General features: G+C 43.6%; 1 protein-coding gene across 2 annotated transcripts in view; it reads left to right on the top strand.

Moving 5' to 3' along the window:
• Positions 1–16717: 16717 nt before the first annotated feature.
• LOC111081215 overlaps positions 16718–20543 on the top strand; it is a 46017-nt gene continuing 42191 nt past the window's right edge. For both annotated transcript variants that reach the window (XR_005967977.1, XM_041593869.1), the window contains exon 1: positions 16718–18185. The gene's annotated coding sequence lies outside the window, so the exon portion shown is untranslated. The remainder of the gene's footprint in view (positions 18186–20543) is intronic.

Genomic DNA, 20543 nt, shown 5'->3' with positions numbered 1-20543 from the left:
TGGAATTATGCTAGACAAACTTCAGTTGTATCTACTTGAGAATTGAAGGCACACCAGGCTGAGAGAGAGTAGTGGAGGATGAAACCGCTGTAGACAGGGAAATTCCGTCACGGCCGCGCAACACACAAATGCCATTAACTAGTTGGTAGCGACAACTTTTCACATTTTAGCCGCTGGGCGCTCAGGACACCAAAGAGCACACCTCGCCAGCCGACGCGACGTAACGAGCAGCATGAATACCATAAACACCAGAACGAGAGTAAGGGAAGGGCAGCCGCACCATCAACATCATTATCATTGGGAGCATCATCAGCAGCAGCAGCAGCAGCAGCATTATGATCAGCATCAGCATCAGTCCTGCTGATTCGGTGGAGTGGAAGCCGGAGCTGGGAACATCATCCTTATGCTATTATCAACAACATCAGCTATTGTCAAAGTTTGGCGCATTTATTTGGTTGCTCAATCAGCGCCCAAAGCGCTTTCGCTTTCAATGTTGTTGCTGCTTTTGCCTGGCCAAGGACCGAGTACAGAGGACCGAGGACCGCGGACCCTGGACCAAGGACCAAGTGCTGGCTCGTTTTTATCAAAGAGCCGACAAAACTCCACTTCCACCTGCGTCGCTGCTGCCATTTACAATAATTACCATCAAATGAACAAACAAACTTTTGTGCCGCTTGTCGTGGACTGGCAAAAAGCGCCACTGACCTCCGACCCCCCCACCCACACAGAACGCCAATGTTCCTGGCAACGCCAACTCATAGACTCGCCGCCATTCACTTCCTCTAATAACACTAGACCACAGGGTAAGGGACGAAGAAAACAAATTTATTCCCAGTAAATTGAAGAAGAAGTAACGGGGAATAAAGCACGCCCATTATGGGCTTAAATTTTCCAAGAATCGGTTCGAACTGAGCGCAGAAGCACTGCCTTGTAGTACAGTGTCGCAGGCGAAAGCCTTTCCCCAGGACACCATCTCCGTTTGAGGCTGAATCTGGTTAGCGGATGGTGCTTATCGCGTAGCGAGCATCACTCAAAAGTTGCGTTTTTTCTGTGCAGCTTTTTGTTTGTGCTTCATTTTTACTTTTACCACCCGCCCAACCGTGCTGTCGGCTCAATTTTCCAACATTTGAACATTAGGCCGCCGAGGATTAACAATAAGTGGACGAGGACCACCCCCTGGACGGACGACTGACTGGCTGGCTGGATAGCTGGAGAGCTGGCTTATGCCTCGGGCCAAGCGCAGTTAATGAGAGACTGGGGATGCGGCGGGAGCTTGTCAACTCTGGTTAATGTCGAGCGATGGAGAGGCCCCTTGAACTCCAGCTCCAACTCAAACCTAAGCCGGAGCACCAGGGGAAAGTCACAGAGGAGGCCACTTTAATGTGGCAGTGGATGGATGGCAAAGGGAAAACTAAAGCTCATGTTGAACGATACTTTACACGTCCCATTCCATCGATGCCTTCCATCGGGTAATACAAAAAGGAAGGTGCAAACGATATAATTTCACAGCAGCCTAATGGAAGAGAGTAATCTGAATAAATTTATAATTCAATAATTGAAGCGGAAAAGGGGAGAAACCGCAGAAATTAATTAATAACTTCGAGTCGCACACAAGTGACTTCTCGAGAGTCCCCCCACACATGAGCAAGCCGATGGATTGCAATTAAAAACCGCGCCAAAGTCAACAAGTCACCCATTCCCTTGCCGAAAACGGAGAAAGAGATTTCAAGAGAAGGACCTCCTCTAATTACGTATTAAGTCGCCGTCGAAATAGACAGTCGGCCTCAAGAAGTTTCGGGGCCGGAGGCGTGGCAATTAAAGAAAGCCAGATTCGCTAGTTGGCTCGGATGGTGCCAAGGTAACAAGTTCGCAGCAATTAACGCGATTAAACATCTCCACGCGAAATGGGGAATCTCAAAGGAGCTCCGGCATGGCCCAGCTCAGCTCAGCCCAGGCCAGGCCTCATCCCTCACGGGGTCGTCATCCGTGTCGATGTCAGGCCATGTTTGTATGCGTTCGTATTTGTGTTTGGGCCAAACGCCTTGCTTGCCACTCGCTCAATTTATGAGCCCAAGTGTGGTACTAGTACTAGTCCTGGCTTCTATATGTACATGTTCTATGTACCTGGTAAACATTTATGCAGCCGGTAATGACGACGGCTATGCTCGGAGCCTTGCCAACTGGCAAGTGGCTGCTTGAAGGTCGCAACTCGTGCAGCCACCCACAGCCCGACCCACTGCAGTTTGCCATTTAAATTGCGAGTGTTTATTTAAAATCTTGAGGTGTTTACTGCGGTCCGAAGGAATCCCTCAATGGCCACATGATATGGCACTAATGAAATGCTTATGGCGAACTCTCCAAGCAACCCTCAAGAAGGGACAGACAAGTGCTGTCTAACTGGTGTGTGGGTTGGCATTGGCCCAACGAATCTTAAACTTCATTAAGGAAGTTTCGAGTGGATATGTGCGGGCTTGAGAGTTGCTTTTCTAGAGGGGCAGATGCAAATTGGAAGAGTCTTTGCTTTTAATTAGATTATTTGGGAAATGCATAACCTTTGATCCTACTTCTCATGCACACTCTAAGGTAAGAAAGAGCAGGTATTAATTTCAGTTCATGGAAAGCAAAATATTTGCCCCATTCCGTGGCAAAATATCGAAAGGTTTGCACTGTTTATGGTTCACATTGTCCAAGACAAATGTTCACAACATACGAGATCGTTTAAATGATTTACTTGGCCTTATAAATATATGTACCTATTCTTCTATTTCTTCCCCTGGATACTGCGTACTGTGTTTCGCCCTAACTCTTCTTGATTTATTTTGGTATATTTTGCTGGCATTTGGTTCTATTTTAGAGGCAGCAATCCATTTCTTTTTAATATCATTATCCATTATGCATGCATATATTATGTACTCCTACTACCCTGGCCTCGATGCCCGTGCAGTGTTTGTTGGCACCCGGCACAGGTGCCAGTGAGCGTATACTTAATATGCCATTTATTTTGGCAGAACTCAAGGCTAAGCGAACGAAACGAAACGAAATGAAATGAAATGAAACGAAAACCATTCACACAGATGCGAACCAGCAGGGGGACATACATAAAGACTGGGGCTCTGAAGGAGTCTATGGAACTGCAGACGGAAAACTGTCTTGCAGTCGATAGTTGGATTCATTGTCGCCTTAGTTGTTGCTTTTTCTTGCTGTTACTGCTGCTGCTGCGGTGTTGTCGAGAATCAATTTGGCAAAAGTCATTGCATTCAATTGTCACTTGACAAACGACAAATGGTGTTGATTCGCACACACAAACACACACAGAGACACTCGAAGACACACACTCAGACAGCCTGCGAGACAGACAATCGAGCCGGCCCAAGAATATTTATTTTGGGCTCATGTATTTTGAAGACTTTTGAAGTTCTGAGCTGTGACCAAATTTGTTGCCACTGCGCCTGCCAAAGCGTTTAAAAAGTTATTGGCCAAGTGGCCGTCCGACCGTCATATGTACAAGCATACATATATATATATATATGTACAATGTATATATAAACCGCCGGCAACAACTTTTCAATTGCCAGGAACTTTGGGCTTTGCCAAAAAATACATTTAAAAGCGCTAGCCCAGACAGTCGAAGGAAAGCCGAGCATAAATTTGTAAAGTGCCGAGCATCGGTTAGTGCATAACTTTTGTGGCATGCCAAAAGCCACAAACAGCAAAGGCATTGCCATCATGAATAACGCACTCACATTCACACTCGCACTCACACTCACATCACACCCATTCAGAGGCACTTCAAAGGCAGTGTGTGGCATACTTTTGTGCGAACTGTGAGGCAAATCAACAGCCCAATGCCGTGGCGTCAGAAGTTTTTCAACGTCTGGCTCTGGATCCAACTCTGGGTTTGGCTGAGTGAGTGACAGGGCCGGGCCGGGCCGGGCCGGGCCGGGGTTCATTGAACCCGCCACTGCAAAAACTAATTACAAACCAATTCCGCAATGTGACCGCAAAAGCCACAAAAAATTTTTCAATCTCTTGGCTTTTTTGATTATACAATTTGAGGTTGATTTTTTCCTGTTGCAATGTAATTTGAAATGTACGATTTTTTTTGAGCCAGGTGTGTCCCAGACAACTCTTTCCATCCGAAAGCAACAAGAACACAATTTGTATTATTTATGAGATCATTTGCTATTTTTCTTTCTCAAGGAATTGCATTACACTTTAAATAAATGTCTTCCCTGAGCAGCAATAGGGGAAAACTTAAGCAATTAATTTAGGAAAAACATTCACAGATATCTGCAATACGCTTTTAGTGTATTTTTGTCTCTTGCATAGCCTTGCACATAGCCTCCTCTGTCTGGGGGAAGTGTATCTTTGGTAATACATTTGCCTCAAAACGCCTCGAGTGACTCACAGCTGTCAACACTCTGTTAACTGCATTTGCCAAGCCCTCTGCTCGATGCCACTCTCCAGACCCCAACTGTCTCTGCGCCTCTGTGGGACCTCGGTGACCCCCTTTAAGGCACATACGGTTAATGAAATTGTGCACTCAATCGAGCGTAACGCCGAGCGAAAAGTCAGCAAAAATTGAGGCTGCACCGATGATGATGTTTGGCTGTGGCACTTCTGTCAGGTGAGGCGGCGAAGAGCCAACCCAACCCAATCCAGCCCGTACTCCTACTTCAACTCATACTCCATGGCTACAAAAATTAACATCAACGACACTAAACTGCTATCGCTGCCAGCATAAAGCTTACCGATGTGTGGCTCTGTATCTGTGTGGTCGGCTGTTGGCTGTTGGCTGTGGTGTTGCCAGGTACCAGGTACGAGTATCCAACGATGCTTCATTCTTCTGGCAAACATAAAATGTTGTCTGGCTGGCAGAGCCATAACCATAGCCAATCCCAATCTCAATCCCCAGGTCCAATGTGATTTTGAATATTTAGCGTATTAGGTAAATGGCTTGCGTTCTTTTTATTTTTACTTGGCGCATCCGTTGCAACCCGGCTTTATGCACCACCCCGAGTCGCGAAGTCATGCTGTTTGGGACCCAGTTCCCCCGTTGGATGTTGGATATTCCCACTCTCCGCTTAAATGGCATTTTGAATTTTAACGACCATAAATGCAAGCTTATCTTAAATGCTCTTTTATGGCTAAATTTATGTTTGTGCCCGGTGAGTTCTCGTGCTTTCTCTGCTCTTTTTTCTACCTCTATGCATCCTCTCTATGGCTGCCAACTCGAGATGTTGATGAGTTTCAATTACCCCTCTAGTGTCCTATATGTCTGTGGAACTCATCATGCAATGAGCTAAATTTGCCACTTGTAGAGATATTGCTATGATTCCACTCAAAAGGAGGCACCTCTTGACTTGTCTGAGTTATGTTTTTCGTTGTTTTATAGATTATCGTGCATAAATATTCATGCAAGTGCTGTGATACCCATAAAAACATAATTTATCTTAACATAATTTACCTATTCAGACAAACAACAAAAAATGAGAACTTTCATGGCTCCATTTTTCAGCCGGAGGCTTTCCGCCGCTAGACTCTAGCTTTGGTGTATGACAAATGACACTGCCAATGCCTATTATTAACACAAATGTATTTGGCCCCAGTCCCAGAGAACCGCCCCCCACTGTCGCCATTTATCGCACATGTTAAACGGCACTCGGGGGAACTATCTGAAAAAACATTTATCTAACATACGACCCTATCTCGCCACGAGTATCTATGCCCAAGGACTCTCTCTCTCTCTCTCTCTCTGTGTCTGTCTCTGTGCTGTTTGATCTTCCAATGTAACTGTCATCGCCGGGGCTTATTAATTAATTATATTACTAGCAGAATTATATGTTTGTTTAGTCCGAGCAATTATTATTGAACACTTTTGTTGGGTCATTTTGGAAACAAAACAACATAGCCCCCGAGGAGAAGCACTCCCTGCGGTCTATTCAACGCGATTTGTGGCAGTATGCGGCAATTTGTGGCGCGTGCCCGCCATTTAATGGCGGGCAGTTTGGCCACTTTTGGGCATTTGAACAATTGCCTGACATTTCCCCAAACATGATGACGGAGACCCGAACCCATATACGAACTTTTTCAATTAAATTCATTACACCTCCATCCGCTGCCTGTCGCTTAATTTCCTAACAAACACTAAGTCATTTCCGTCGAAACGGCTGGACATTACCTAGATTATCATTTCAAGTTCGAGCGGCATGGAAATTTTCCTTTTCACTTTCCTCAGAGCTCGCACTAGCCCTAAATAAATAAAGAAAAGTTGAGCAGTTGGGATACGACTTGATGATGTCCAGTGTACGGACGGAGAAACACTTTACTTAGAAAAGATTTCAATTAACTTTTGGTGGCTTTTATTCGAGCACCAGCCATTCGTGCATGCCATACACCTGTGCTACATGTCTTGAATTCTTTTTAGTCTCGTTTTTTTTCTCTGATTTGCACGCGCCACAACAAAAGTTGACAAACCAGCGAGACATCAGGGGCAAAAGGTAAAATTTTCACACAGCTCTCAGGACCCACAGGAAGCGGGCTAAAAGCGAAGCCAGGTGGCTGACTCGTGCTGCGCCCAGTGAATTATTTTTTAGGTAAATTGGGTGTGTTTTCTATTATTGCCCCCGACTTCCGGCATGACTCAACGCCTGTCAGCGTGGCACCACCAACAGTCACTTGCTTCAAGTCGTTTAAGTTATTTTAAATTTGAAACCTTGCTGCTCCCTTTGAACAATGGCTGGCTGCCGCTTGAAATAAAAAAAATATTTTTCGTACTTTATGCTTGCTTTTTGTCGTTTCATTTTCATCTGGTCAGCTCTGGCCGGAGCTGACGTAGTTGGCCAGGCAAAATATGACAACTCAGCCAGAAAGTGACGGCCACAGTGGAGGCAAGCAGGAACTGCGGAAAGTCCAGGAAGATGTTGAGGAAATTAAACGCATTGTCGACAAACACTTGGAGTTTCTCTCCTTGTTCTTCTTGTTTGTGTTTTTTGTTTGGTTTTCAGATTTTCAGATTTTGTAGTTTTGGGATGGAAAATGAGCAAGGAAAAGGTAAAAATGTTTATGAGAGAAATGGGCTTCATTAGTTAATCCTTCAAATTATTTTAAGGAATTTGTGGCGAAGGCACTTACAAAATTGTGGTATGGGAACTTGTTACTGAAATGCGTTTAATTAGTTAATTTATAATAATTAGTTAAAGGAAAAGCCGCAGGTAATTATTCACATAATCTTCTAGTTGTTTTTAGGTTTATAAATCTATCTAATTTTAGTTGCCATCAGAAGTGGCCTTCTTTTATAGCTAGTTTATTCAAAATAATCATCTCTTGAATACACAAAGAAAACTTCTCATTAAATAGTATGCATCCTCCATCAATCGCAAGCCCACTTCAATCATCAATCGTAAAAAAATGTGGCCTTGTTATGGGGGTCGGAGAGGAGGATGGCACTTTTGTCAATTGCCTCTCACCCAATCAATAATGTATTGCTTTGCTCTTTTAATTATCTCACACCCCGTGCACGGCAATCCACAATCAATTTGGCTTGTCACATTCGACATTTCCCATGATTTGCTCAATAAAGAAACAAAAATACGAATAGCGAATAGCGAATAACGAATCGGAGCAACAACATTTGTTACCGATACATTCAACGTCGGAGACTGGTGGCGACGCTGGTATTGGGCAACTTACAGCCTCATATAATCCCAAGAGCTCGGCATAGCCATGGCATTTTGTTTAGAAACTTTTAATTAGTGTTGTAAAAGTTTTTCAATTAACACCACCTGCACAACTATTTATTTTGTTCGCTGAGCCGAGCTGAGTTGAGCGGAGCAGAGCAGAGCGGTGCAGAGCGGAGCGTTGGGGCAGCTTCTTCGAAACATTTTGCCTCATTGTTGCTGCTGTTGATACTGCTTCTGCTGCTGCTGCTGTTGTGGCTGTCAACTGTAAATTATAAAAATATTTTTGCACTTGGAAAAGCTTTGCACCTAGAACAGCACCAAATAATTTACTACAACTCGCCCTCGACCATGGCCCCTGCCATTCATTAATGCTCCTGGACTAATACTAAAAGAAGGAGAGAGTACAAAATGGAAACAAAATGTACGAGAAGAATGGAAATTGTGGCCAGCAGCTTTTATGGAACGCTCTCTAATTGATTTTCAGTCGATCGTAATTTAATATAAATTGCACAAGTTTTGACAGCCGAAACAGTTGGCAAACACGTTCCCCTTGTTTTTCAATATTAATTAGCTGGGTTCAAAACAAAAACTGATGCTCTGACATCTGAAATGCGTCTGAAATACGATTGCGTTTACTGCTGGAAAATCGCTAATGGAAATGGAAATGGAAATGGATATGGCATTGGTAATGGTAATGGTAATGGCAGCAACTTTTTGAAGACCTGAGTGGCATGGCTCCTGCCATTAGACTCCCCCGCAAAATGACAATCAATTATGACAATTTCTCAAAATGATAAACACGGCATGTGGCCAGGCCAGGCCAGGCCAGGCCGTAATTAACCTGAAAAATGGAGTGCCATAATAAGGGAAATTGTGTGAATGTAAATTTTGTGGGTGGGGGGAGAAAGTGGAAAGTGGAATGAATATATTACAATTTTCCAGATGAAGTTTTTTCATAACAAAAAGTTGTGACTTTTTCTACAGGATTGAAATAGATTTTTGAGCGGACAAAAAGTCAAATGGAAACCTGTAATTTGAATTCCTTGAATCCATTAGCTTCTCCTGAATTCCATTCCACCTTTCAGTACTTGGCAAAAAAATCTTTCATGCATCATATGAAAATTCCATCAATCATCATTCTGTTGCTTGCGAAAAAATAAGAAACGAAACTTGAACAGAACTTAATGTCGAATTAAACCGATACGAAGGCACATTGGAAAAGTTTTTCCATCTCCTTGGTTACCAGAAAGTAATGAAAGAATTGATTTCTGCTTCGGCCTGGATCATTATCCAAGGCCGAACAATTTTTATGGGTAACTTAATGAAATTTCTGCTTATGCGAATTCGCTTGTTGTTGACACATAAACGAGACAAAGACATCAATAATAGAAGGCATTGCTGCCAGAGATGAAGTCATTGAACCGATGACGACGACAACTTCCTAGACAAAGAAAGAAAGAAATAAAGGACCGACCCCAGAATGCGGAAGGAAATCCAAAGGCGAGGCCTGCGCATGCGGATTAATAATAATAGTAATAATAATAAATATTAAATGCCATTACAGCTGCTTTGAATTTATCTCAATGAAATTATCTAAACGACGTAATCTCGTATTCAATTGCAGACCCGAACAGAAGAGGAAGCCAAATGAAGATGCGCCGGTTGGACGAACTAATCCGGGTCCGGATGAGCATGACGATGAGGATCCACAGCTTCTCACATTGCTCACGGGCTCCGGGAGAGTGTACACTGTACACGTAGACTGTTTAGAAAAGCTTTATTTATGTTAAGACATAAATTTAATGCTAACATGCAGCCAGAACCAGGGCCTTGAAGCAGGGCTTGTGATCTGGGTCCTGAAACGCTCGCAGACGCGCCACGCCACGCCCCGCCCCGACCAAGGTGCAAGTGAAATTTATTTGGCTGATTTTTTCCCAGCATCGCCATCGCTGCACTTGACGAAACAGCGCGGACTTGCAGTAGTGAGGCGCCCAGCATTGCCAAGGGTATAAAATTAAATTTCAACTTTTAACGAATATTTACGCGTTGCCAGATAAAAGTGGCATAAAAAGTTTCTGCAAAGTGCAGAATAGTTGCCCCCAAGAATGGCCAATAAAGCGACGTGCCCCGCCTCACACTCACTCACTCACTCACTCGCTCACTCACTTGCTTGCCCACTAGCTCTCTCCGCAGCCCTCAGAAAAAAATTGCAAGTGTTAAGTATAAATTATAGTGCTGCATGTGGAATGCACGGTGGGTGCTTAAAAAACAATGCATTTTATTTTCGCGCAACATTTCAATGGCCAGACACGTAGCAAAGAGCAACACTTTGAGCAATCCTCAAGAATCGATTAACAGCCTCGGCGATACAATCGTTTCGAAAGGTGTTTTGGTGGCTGCGGGAAGCCGAATGAAATAGTGTTTCACTTAACTCCTTTTTGGCATGGAAAGAAACTTTTTAAAAGAATAAACTTCCCGGTCGTTAGCTCTTTTACTTTATTTATTTAAAGAATACCGATTAAGAATTCTTTGCAATATAATTCAGTGTGAAAATGAGGTTATTTGAAATATAATTGTGAATACTTTTACGCGCACAATGATTAAGAAACATATGAAAATATGGGAAATAATAGTAGATCAGAAATCAAACAAAAGGGGTATATTTATTTTTATTTATTTATTTATTATGATTAGAGCGCTAGCATCGGGCCTTCGGCTCCAAAATAGGGGTATATCAAAAAGGGGCTTATTGTAAAACATTCTCACACTTAAATACAAAATTCAATACAGAAATTCTCATTGTGAATATATTATGTAGACTTTTTTCTTGGCTAAAATTTGAACATTGATTAGGCTTAAAGCTCAAAAAAGTCACCAACAATTCCAACAGGAATTAATAATAATACCCATACATTCCTACATATATGCATGAATGTTACTTCGTATGTGAGACGATTTCACAATTTTAAATTCCTGCTTAAGCCTGCACACAGAATTGCAATTTAAAATGTATTTATGTGCTGCCAAAAATGTTGCCATTTGAGAGCAGTTTTTGTTTTAATTGCTTTGTGTAAAATATTTTGTGTCAAAGAATTGCGAATCGAATGGAAGGGATGGGATGGGATGGGGAAAATGTCTCGCAGACAATGCAAATACATTTTGAATTATTCAGAAATTGCTTCCCAAGCCAACTGAAAATTGCACTTTCCCTCACAGTTGATTCATATATGCATTAAGGTGAATGCCGAAACATATAGAGGAGGGCTTTCACACAAGGATGCGGCATCTTGTGGCATGGGCTCTCTGGGCGACAGTTCTTGTGTGACTGGAAAACTGTGACTGGATGCTGCTGCAGGCCAAATGCATGCCAGCCAAGCAGAATTTTTCAATTTTCTTGGCAGCCAGCACAAATGTAATTTATTTTCCACAACCACACATGCTTGTGCTCGTATGGGAGCTGCGATGCTCACATGCAGATACTACTCGTACTCGTACAGATACCAGATACAAGATACAATGCTGTGCCCCCCCGAGCTATAGTGCAACGCAATTAACCTTCATGTCTTTTTGGCAGTTGTGGCACACTTGTGAACATCTTCAGATTATATCTCGGCTCGAGTGTGTGCCTGCCTATTTATATCTTGCCTGCCTTAAATGTGTGCCAGTCATTGAAATTGTTTGCCCTCATTGTTGGCCACTCGACGACCGTTCCAAATGTGGAAAGTTTTTAACCAGCTCAGCTCCTCCGTCTCCTTCAGCCTCAATGGCCTGCAATTAGCCAGAACTCCGAGCATTTACCTGAGCTATTTAACCTGGCCTTTATTCTTTTCCGTTAAAGGGCTGCTAATTGCCTACTTCAGTTTATATTTCGAGTTGCAAAACCATCTCGAGTGCCACATGCATGCTCCCTCCCCACTCAAGGCATCTTCTTGTCTAAATACTCCATTCAGATGATTCATTTTCTGAAGTATCCTGAACGAATGAGCAGAAATTCCCCTTCCACAGCTGCCACTTGATGTTGCTTTAATTGTGAGAATTTCCACATTAAGTTAGTTGGATCTGCAGCCTTTTCCAAGCTTCAATCTTGGGCAACTGGGAAAGCCGGGGCTACGATTCCATTCGCATTCACATTGACATTCCCATTCCTGGTGTGTGCTGCTCCTGCTCCTGGACCATTTGTTATGCAATCCGTGCCAAAATGAAATCGGCGGAGCGAACATTTTTCCCATTTGGCAGGCAGAACAGCCAGACAAATCCCAGCCTGACAACGCAGCGCATTTTAAGTATTAATTTGGGAAAATCTTCGAATGCCAAAAAGCAACGAATGGACAATGCTCTGTTGGAAAACTCTGCACATTGGAACATGAAGCATTTGATATCTTAAAAATCTTTAAACAAAAAGTTATGATTATAACAGTCTTTTGATTCCAAAATGAAGCAAATGGCGAATCATCTAAAATGATTAGAATATATTTACATATATTTGTATACATTAACAAAAGCTACTTTCTCTCTCTTGACCAAAACTAGATCAAAGAGATTTTCATTGCGTGGAAATCAGCATAAAAGCTCGTAGGTATCATCCCATCAGAGCGCCTGCAGTACTTGGCATAAACTCGTTTTGTAGAGCTGTTCGCACATTGACTGGAAAATTGAGGCTCGGTGTGGCTGCCGATTTATACCATTTTTATATCCCTATAGAGTACATACAAAGTTTTGGTAATAGAAATTTGTCCGTTGTGCCTGCGAATCGAAACAAAAGCTGCAAATACCGAATGGGGAAAAAAGAAACCAAAAGAGCCCACTGCATCACGAAGGCTTTGGGCCATGGCTCCATGCCAATAGCCATTCTCATAAATGTGTGTGTGTCTGTGTCTGTCGGACTGTCTGTCTTCCTGTCTTTCAGTCTAAACAGGAGCAACAAAAATGGTACAAAATAGATGCAGGAAATTGTGGGGCGTAAAATATTTTGTACAAAAGTTGTACAACAATAGCATTAAAATAGGGGAAACAGAATAGAATCGAACCGAACCGAACCGAACCGAAAAGAATGATGATGGGAGAAGATGTGGCCAAATATTTGAACAAATATTCAAAGTGCATTGAACGCTCCAACGCGTTGGAAAACAAGCGCCAACTATTCCAGTGAATATTACCAAGTTTTTCTTACTGCTTTTCCAGCATAGATACTCGTACTCGTTAATTTTTCCTCGGCAGATGGGGCCAAGCACCAAGGTCAACTATTTTGACTTTTAATTAGGGCAGGGGCCATAATTACAGAGAGGACAAGTTGATGGCAGAACGCCTACGGTGCGCCGGCACAAAGGACCTGGCACTTGGCTGTATTTCAAAAGGCGCCTTTTGGCTTTGTCAATTCGGGCCAGCGACTTCCTTGACAGTGCGGCCACGTGCCACACGCGCCTGGCGGAAATTAAAATTCTGCCGGCGTGGAAAAGGCAACAAACACAAAGGACATAGACACAAACACACAGATAGAAGCTAGAAAGATACTCGCATAGACAGACAGCCAGGCAGCCAGGCAGCCAGGCAGCAAGGCAGCAAAGAGCATCTAATAAACTTTCGCGTTGGCTATGAATTTCCCAAAAGCCAAGGGCTTTTCCCTCTTCTAGTTCTTGTCTATTTTTTTCCAGCGTCGACACGCGCTCCTTCGTCTAGACACAAATCAAAGAACTGCGCCGAAAGGTATGGCTATGGCACCCGCTCGGTGCACGTCGAAGGCGTCTCCTAGTCGCAATCAATGTTGGCTCTTAGAGCACTTTATGCCATGGATATATATATTTGTGAAAGTTGCATGCCAGATCATGGCCCAGGGCGAATTTAATTAACATAGATTGGTGGACACCAGCCCCGGGGAGGTGCCCTGACTAGAGATTGGTTTACATGCAGCAGCTGCTGCTGCTGCCAGTCCCCCAATTAAAGTCCACGGAAAGTTCCATTATTGACCGAACCTGCGAGGATGGTGCACGGGCTGGACGGATCCAGGGGACAATTGCAGCAGTTTATCCAAGCAAATAAGAGGGTCAGCAACGGACTAATGAACACGATGATGGCGATAAGCGAAATGCAGTTGCAGTTGATGTCGTTACTTAATTGGTGGAGTTTCGCATAAAGGCAGCTTAGAACAACTCTTGAAAATGCAACAAATACCCATCGCAAATCATTTGTCTGTTATGAATGGTATTTAAGAGTAAACGAAGTCGATAAAAGACATTTCTAAGCATTGTGGAACTTCAAACCTCTGTCTCATAGCAACAATCATATTTTAAGGTCTGGCTTAGGTGGCTCTGTTAGCCCTCAGAGCACTTGGCTCTCCCTGGAAACCCATAAAGTCAACGCAGCCCGAAGAACTTCCAACAACTCTTGAAGATCTTAAGTTATAAGCCCAGCCATTAGCGGTTCAACAATCTGTATAAAACTTATCTGAACTTTGAGGAATTTCCGCGAAGAGTTGAAGGGGTTGAAGGGGAATCCCTTCCATTCAACTCTGTCATAGGTGATATGCAAGTGCCCAAATAATTTCCACTTTCGCGTTGACAGTGCACTGTCTCCCCTCTCTCTTTCTCTTTCTCTCTCTCTTTGTCTGTGTTGTTACCTCCCCATCCCTTTCGATAATGCTGAGACAAAAGAGCTCTTAACCCAGCCCCCTGCCTGCGTGTCTGGGCGCCCGCGTGTGTGTGTGTTTGTGTTTGTGTGCACCTGTGTAATCTGAGTGGAAGTAACCTTTGGCCGATTAAACATAAATCCCTATAAAGCAACAAAGTAAAAATTGCCAACGAGCCAAGTAAAAACTTTGGCAAAGTGCTCAACATCTTGGAGCTTCACACTGCTCGGTTGGTTTTCTTGCCTGACGGCAAGGACGTGCGGCAGGCTTCAGGGAGGCTCGGGCTCTCCAGCAGCTCCTAGAGCTCCTTTGAAGTTGCGTTAATGCAAAGGCTGTGGAGTAATTTATATGCCAGGCACAAGATCATCGCTGTTAGGGCATTAAAAACTTAAATAGTTTTAATGCGACACAAACTATGCGGCACAAGCAGCCGAGGAACAACTACCGAGGCGGGGAAGGGCCCTTGTTCCGGTCCAAGGTGCGTATACTTAGCGACAATAATTATTATGGCTGTGTGCTCAGCGGAGGAGCGTCCACGTCCACCATTCATAATGTGCAATGAGTCGTTTACTTTTCGCAGCGACCATCTTGTCCTCCATCCCAGCTAAATGTAAATTTAAATAAAGATACAAGCGCAGATGGAGATGGACCAGCAAAAGAAGAAGCCGAAGCAGAAGCAGAAATAGAAACAGCTATAGATACAGATACAGATACAAGCTGCTGTGCGCCTACAGAATTGATTTGAATGACCGCCGGGGCACTCGGGGGGTACTGCCAGGGAATAACAATAAACATTTCTATCTGCTTCATTGGTTATTTACTCATTTCACTGTGGGCTGGGGATCAGAGGCATCAAACAAGAAAAACAGCGAAAAATGAAAATTTTCATTCGGGAAAAGGAAAAGGACTTGACTGCGAAAACTAAAGCAGACAAATAAGCAACCGCAGGGCCTCTGCAGAACGGTGGATTGGGGCCTTTCGACTGAAGACAGAAGCTGCTTATAAAGCAATATACAATTCGCTGTGGGCGGCCGTGGCCGCGGCCCAGTCAAGCAACAACAATCGAACCGAATCGATATTTTTCGCTGTTGGCTGCCAGCAGCCCCTACAGGGGGAGGACACTCGTACCATATCCATAACCATCCTTTGTCTCGCATTTTTTCTTGTCTTTGCTTTTTGGCAAAAATGGTTTTTCTTTGGCCCCGGGGGAGGACTCTGCTTGACATCAGCCGTGACGTTCAGACGTTCTCGGTTCTTGGAGATCGGAGGGGACCTCGGAAATCTATCCTACCTCTAGCTCCAGCTCCAGCTCTAGCTCCAGTTCTAAGCTGACTTCATTTTGGAAGTTTCATGATTGAGTCTGTGGTAAAGTTCTACTCCTAAACGACTTCCTCAGTCAGCTGAGTGTTGAGGTTGGGTTTGAGTGCGGCGCCGACTCACTGAGAGATTAGCAGATATAGTCGCGTGCAGCTGTTATATCCGGTGGAAGAGAGCAATAGAGGGATATTTCTGGGAACAGTAGGACATACCCTTATACTGTTTTTATGGTAGGGAATATTAGGAATAGGGAAGCGGAAGCTGTACGTAAACAACAAAAAGCATTGATAGTGCTTATCCAAATGGGAAAACATACAACTAAAAAAGGACAAGGCATAAGTAAGGGAGTGAGGGGATACAAAATAACAGAAATTGGAGGGATTTTAACTTGGAATATGCGTTGTCTAGATGTTAGAGTGCTTATCCTTCATTGGTACTGTTTTTTAAGACTCGTAACATTTTTTATAGTTTATAGTTTTATAGTTTTTATAGTTTATTTATTTACTTATTTTTTATTCTTTATTATCGATCATTTTATGGCTATAAAAAAACTTTGAATTCAACTTAAACTTTAATACAGAAATGAACTATTAGAATAAATGTTTAGACGGTTCTTCCTTAGTTAAAAACATATTTCCATGTGCTCACAAATAGATATTTTGCATTAGCCCACACTTCATCTAGCTGTGTGGAGTTTTATGTTATGTTATTTGCATGCGATAGTCCCAGAGTCCCATTGAGTATGCAGTTTACAGGTCCCATATAATCGTACATCGCATATCCCGAAACGGATAAATCAGACTAAAAATAAAAATCCCTCTCTCGTGGCCTCTCTATCCTCCTCTCCCTCTCTCTGAGCACTCTGAGGAACAGCCTTAAACAGCTGCGCTCTCTCATCGCGTTGCTGGCACTCTCTGGCTCTCTCTCTCTCTTCGTGTTCACCGGGTGAAACTTGAGCGCTTTCTCTTTTTCTGTGTGTTCGTATAACAGTTTTGGGCGAGCCGAAGACGTGCCACGAGCATGTTCAGACGACCGCTGACGCCGCCTGGCCGCTGAAAGTCGCCCGAGCGTTGCGGGGCACAGCCAGTCTCAAATTTGACGCCGTAACCGACAGACACAGCCGGGCGCCACGTTCCACCCTCTCTCTTAAGCGAAGCGAAGCACACCGCCGGACGGAGTCTGTGTGCGGGCGTCGTGCAGTGCGAAAGCGATTCATCCAAAACCCAATGCACTTTCATGCTTTCACCGTGCAAAAAGTTGACCACAGAAATTAAGTAGCGTAAGGTAAAACCCAGCCGGCCCGATACAAAATGGTTGCCGTACAAAGCGGCCAGTAGGTCAGGCCCTCCAGGAAGCTGATAAACGTGCAGCGTGTATACGGGTACCGTACGGCCGTACGGTCGGGTGTGTGGGTGCGGATTTCAGTGCGAGTGTGAGTGAGTGTGGCACAGGATCTGCAGCAGCTACTACGTGCCTCAATGAGAATTTTGTTAGGATAACTAAAACGCGCTCCGGTGTCGTCGCCGTGGTCGTCGCTCACAACAGCACTCCCGGGTTGTGTGTGTGTGTGTGGTGTGGAGTGGTGTGGAGTGGAGTGGGTGTCGTCGGTCTGTGTGTGTGTGTGTGTGTGCCGGGAAAATAGTGAGAGCTGAGCAACGAATAACGTAAAATCCATTTGCCGCAAATTGAGGAAACACCGCGAGCAACGTGCAACAACATGTGTAAACGCTAACGAGCGCGTAAACGTGGCAGCTCCAGCTTCAGCTCCAGCCCCAGCCCCAGCCCCAGCCCCAGCTCCACCTCCAGGGGCAGCGACAGTGACAGCACTCGTCGTCGAGTGAAAGAACATTTTGATTGATTTTGATTGACATGCCACTCAGAGGGCGGAACACCCACCAGGCGACAGCATCCCAGAATTGGGGGGAAAATATTAAAAAATAACACACACACAGTCCCAATGGAACCCGTTGAACGTTGGTAAAGACAAACACTTTCCAGCAAAAATATTGAAAAAAAAAAATTACTTCAAGCACTTTCCGGTACAGCCAAAAAAAATACTGAAATAATTGCCCCAAGGGCTGTCAGCGAAAGTGCCACTAAAACGGGAAAGAATTCTATTCAGAGCCCAGAAATAAAATGCAATCAAATCAGCGCCCATAAAAGACCATAAAAAACAGGCACAAACGCAAAAAAATATAATAAAAATCCACACAATCAGTCGGGCTAATCAACTACAACAACTCTAACAACCAAATAACAACCAACATCAAACCAAATAACAAACAACAAAAACAACAGAAGAAAAGAAGAGGAGAAACGCTGAGTTGGGCAACAAAAAATTTTTTTGGTGTCCATCAGTTAGATTTTTTTCCATGACCTCCTCTACATTATATCAGTGTATCGGTGTAATATATATATACGTGTATTTATATGTATAGATATTCGCTTGCCTCCTGTTTGGCATATAAAAAAGGATAAAATATTCGGGCATTGATTTTCCTCCAGCTAAACAGCAGCCGGAAAAAGTTGATCGCATCGAGGGAAAAGTTGCTCGGACATTTTCGGTATGTTGTTTCTAATTTCTGCACTGTTTTAGTTATTCCTTCTTGTTGTACATAAAACTCAACAATATTGCTGTCAAAGTTCTGACAGTTTGAACTTTTTATTTGCTCCAGCTACGATTTTCCCTCCATTGACTCCCCTTACATTTCCATTCGCATCTTGGGATAAGTTCGATGTTTTTGGTTCGACCCCGAGTAGAAATTTGTTGTGCGTGGAAGTTGCTTGTATAATTAAGTTAAATGCTTGTGAATAAATAAAAGTGCTCGATTTAAAGGGTTTTCTTTGGAAAAGTTTATGGGTGTAGATTGGGTTCATTGGGGGAATACTACTTCCCGGGGAATAAAGTTGTGGCGGAGAAAACTTTTGTTGCCCAGGTGTGGAGAAACTTGAGAAAGAATGAAGGTAGAGCTATAGGTGCCTTAAGAACATCGGAAAAAAGGATATAAATTCTTGATCATGCTTATTAGTAATTGATGGATTCACTTTTCCAATGTGTTTGCTTCCTAAATGAATATAAAACTATAATTTATAGTTTCGATATCTTCTTGGACTGTCTGCCTTTGCCTCAGAAGAACATAAATCACCTTTAACATATATCCTGCCCTTAATTATCCTTTGGGAACTGTCATTAATTTGTTAAACATTCAATTAAACTCATGTTAATTACGAATGTCAAATGCTTCGGAGCTCCTCCAACCCACTCCGATTAAAACCTTTTGATAAGGCAATTTAATTACCGAACACACACAAACTGCCCAAAAGTAAAACTTGCAGATTTTTTAAACGTTTGTGTTGTGGCCTCGGTCAATTTACAGAAAAAAGGTGGATCGACCACAACAAAGGGGTTGCCATCAGGGTCCCATTCGGAACCCCAGTCCAAAACAACCCTCCACTGTGACGTCTGCAATTTTTGATTGGGGTGTGGGGGGTTCACCTGTAAATATTTGGGAACCCACAGAAAGTCGTGTGTTTGCCTCGACGACAAGGAATTAAAATGGAAACACGGGAAAATGGAAACACGGCGCCAGAGAATATGAGAAAAGGCAGTGCCTTTTCAACGCTGACGGCGTGTAAATGGGAAAATTCATTATTTAACATTAATTAAGGCTTATTATGCACATTATCAACACAGTCAAACAGCACACCCATACTCGCTCACCCACACAGATACTGTGCATGTGTGTGTGTATATAAATACATACACACATGATAACCGCATTAAATGTCAGTCAAAGACTCGACAAAGTCAACACACACAAGTGTGAGAGCATCTGTGTGGGGATGGGTGATAGTTTCCACCCACTGTCATACACGTGAAAGTGTCCCTTCCCACCCACCACTCACCCTCAAACCACGAAAAGGAAAGTCAGTCTCATAATTCAACGCCCATTCACGGGCAGACTGGGCTGGAGCTGGCGCTGGACGGAAAGGAAAGGAAAGGAGCAAACAGGAAACGAAGCGGCAAACAACAAAAAATGTGGCAAAAATATATGACAGACATTTGTGGGTTCGACTAGGCGACACCTAGCAATGCCTAGAAGTGTCAATTTCCATTAAACAAAATGTGTGGAAGCAGTTTTCATTTCCATCGAAATATTCCCAGAAGGTGTTGTTTAATAAATGAGATTATTATTAGCATTTTTCTAGTCAAATATTTAATTATCAAATGTTGGAGAACTCTGCAGCCTAATATACCCATTCGGACTGCTCTCGCCCCATTACTGGGCGCAAAAAGGTGTTTAAATTATTCAGTAAATTGTTAAGTAAATAACACGAAAGGCACACGTTAAAAAGCAACCAGAAGACAATAACAACCTGCACATCAGACATCAGCACCAGGGGCTCCTCCTCCTTCTCCATCCCATATCGTGTCTATGGGCTCTGAGAAAATTTCACCTCCCATATGGCAAGGCCAATGATGGGGCGAATGGCAACGGCAACGGCAATGGAAATGGCGATGATGATGGTGATTCTCGGGCTGATGATGCCGATGATGACACGCCACACAGTTCACGGCTCGGCGGAGATGCCGGCAGCAAATGTACAATAAAATAAACACCAAATGTGGAGAGCTGACTGGCTAGCCCTGAGGTGCAGGGAGGTGGCGACCTGGTTCTCGTCCTGCTACCGCATCTACGGCAGCGGAAACATTGTGCGTGAGCGAGCGAAACGAAACGAAAACAAAGCCGGAAACGGAAGCAGCCATGGGAGTTCAGACTGCTGGAACGACGCACTCTGAACCAAGTAAACAATAGCAAAAATTTGTTGGCACAGTAGGTAGAACAGGAGCAGGGCCGCCAAACAAAGAAACCCACCACGGACTTACTTCACTGGAAAAACCGTCTCAGAATAATGGCATG

The sequence above is a fragment of the Drosophila obscura genome, unplaced genomic scaffold (genome assembly GCF_018151105.1).
Source record: "Drosophila obscura isolate BZ-5 IFL unplaced genomic scaffold, ASM1815110v1 contig_200, whole genome shotgun sequence".
Taxonomy (NCBI): Eukaryota; Metazoa; Arthropoda; class Insecta; order Diptera; family Drosophilidae; genus Drosophila; species Drosophila obscura.
The sequence above is the reverse complement of the archived record's forward strand: the minus strand, read 5'-3'. Positions and strand labels throughout refer to the sequence as shown.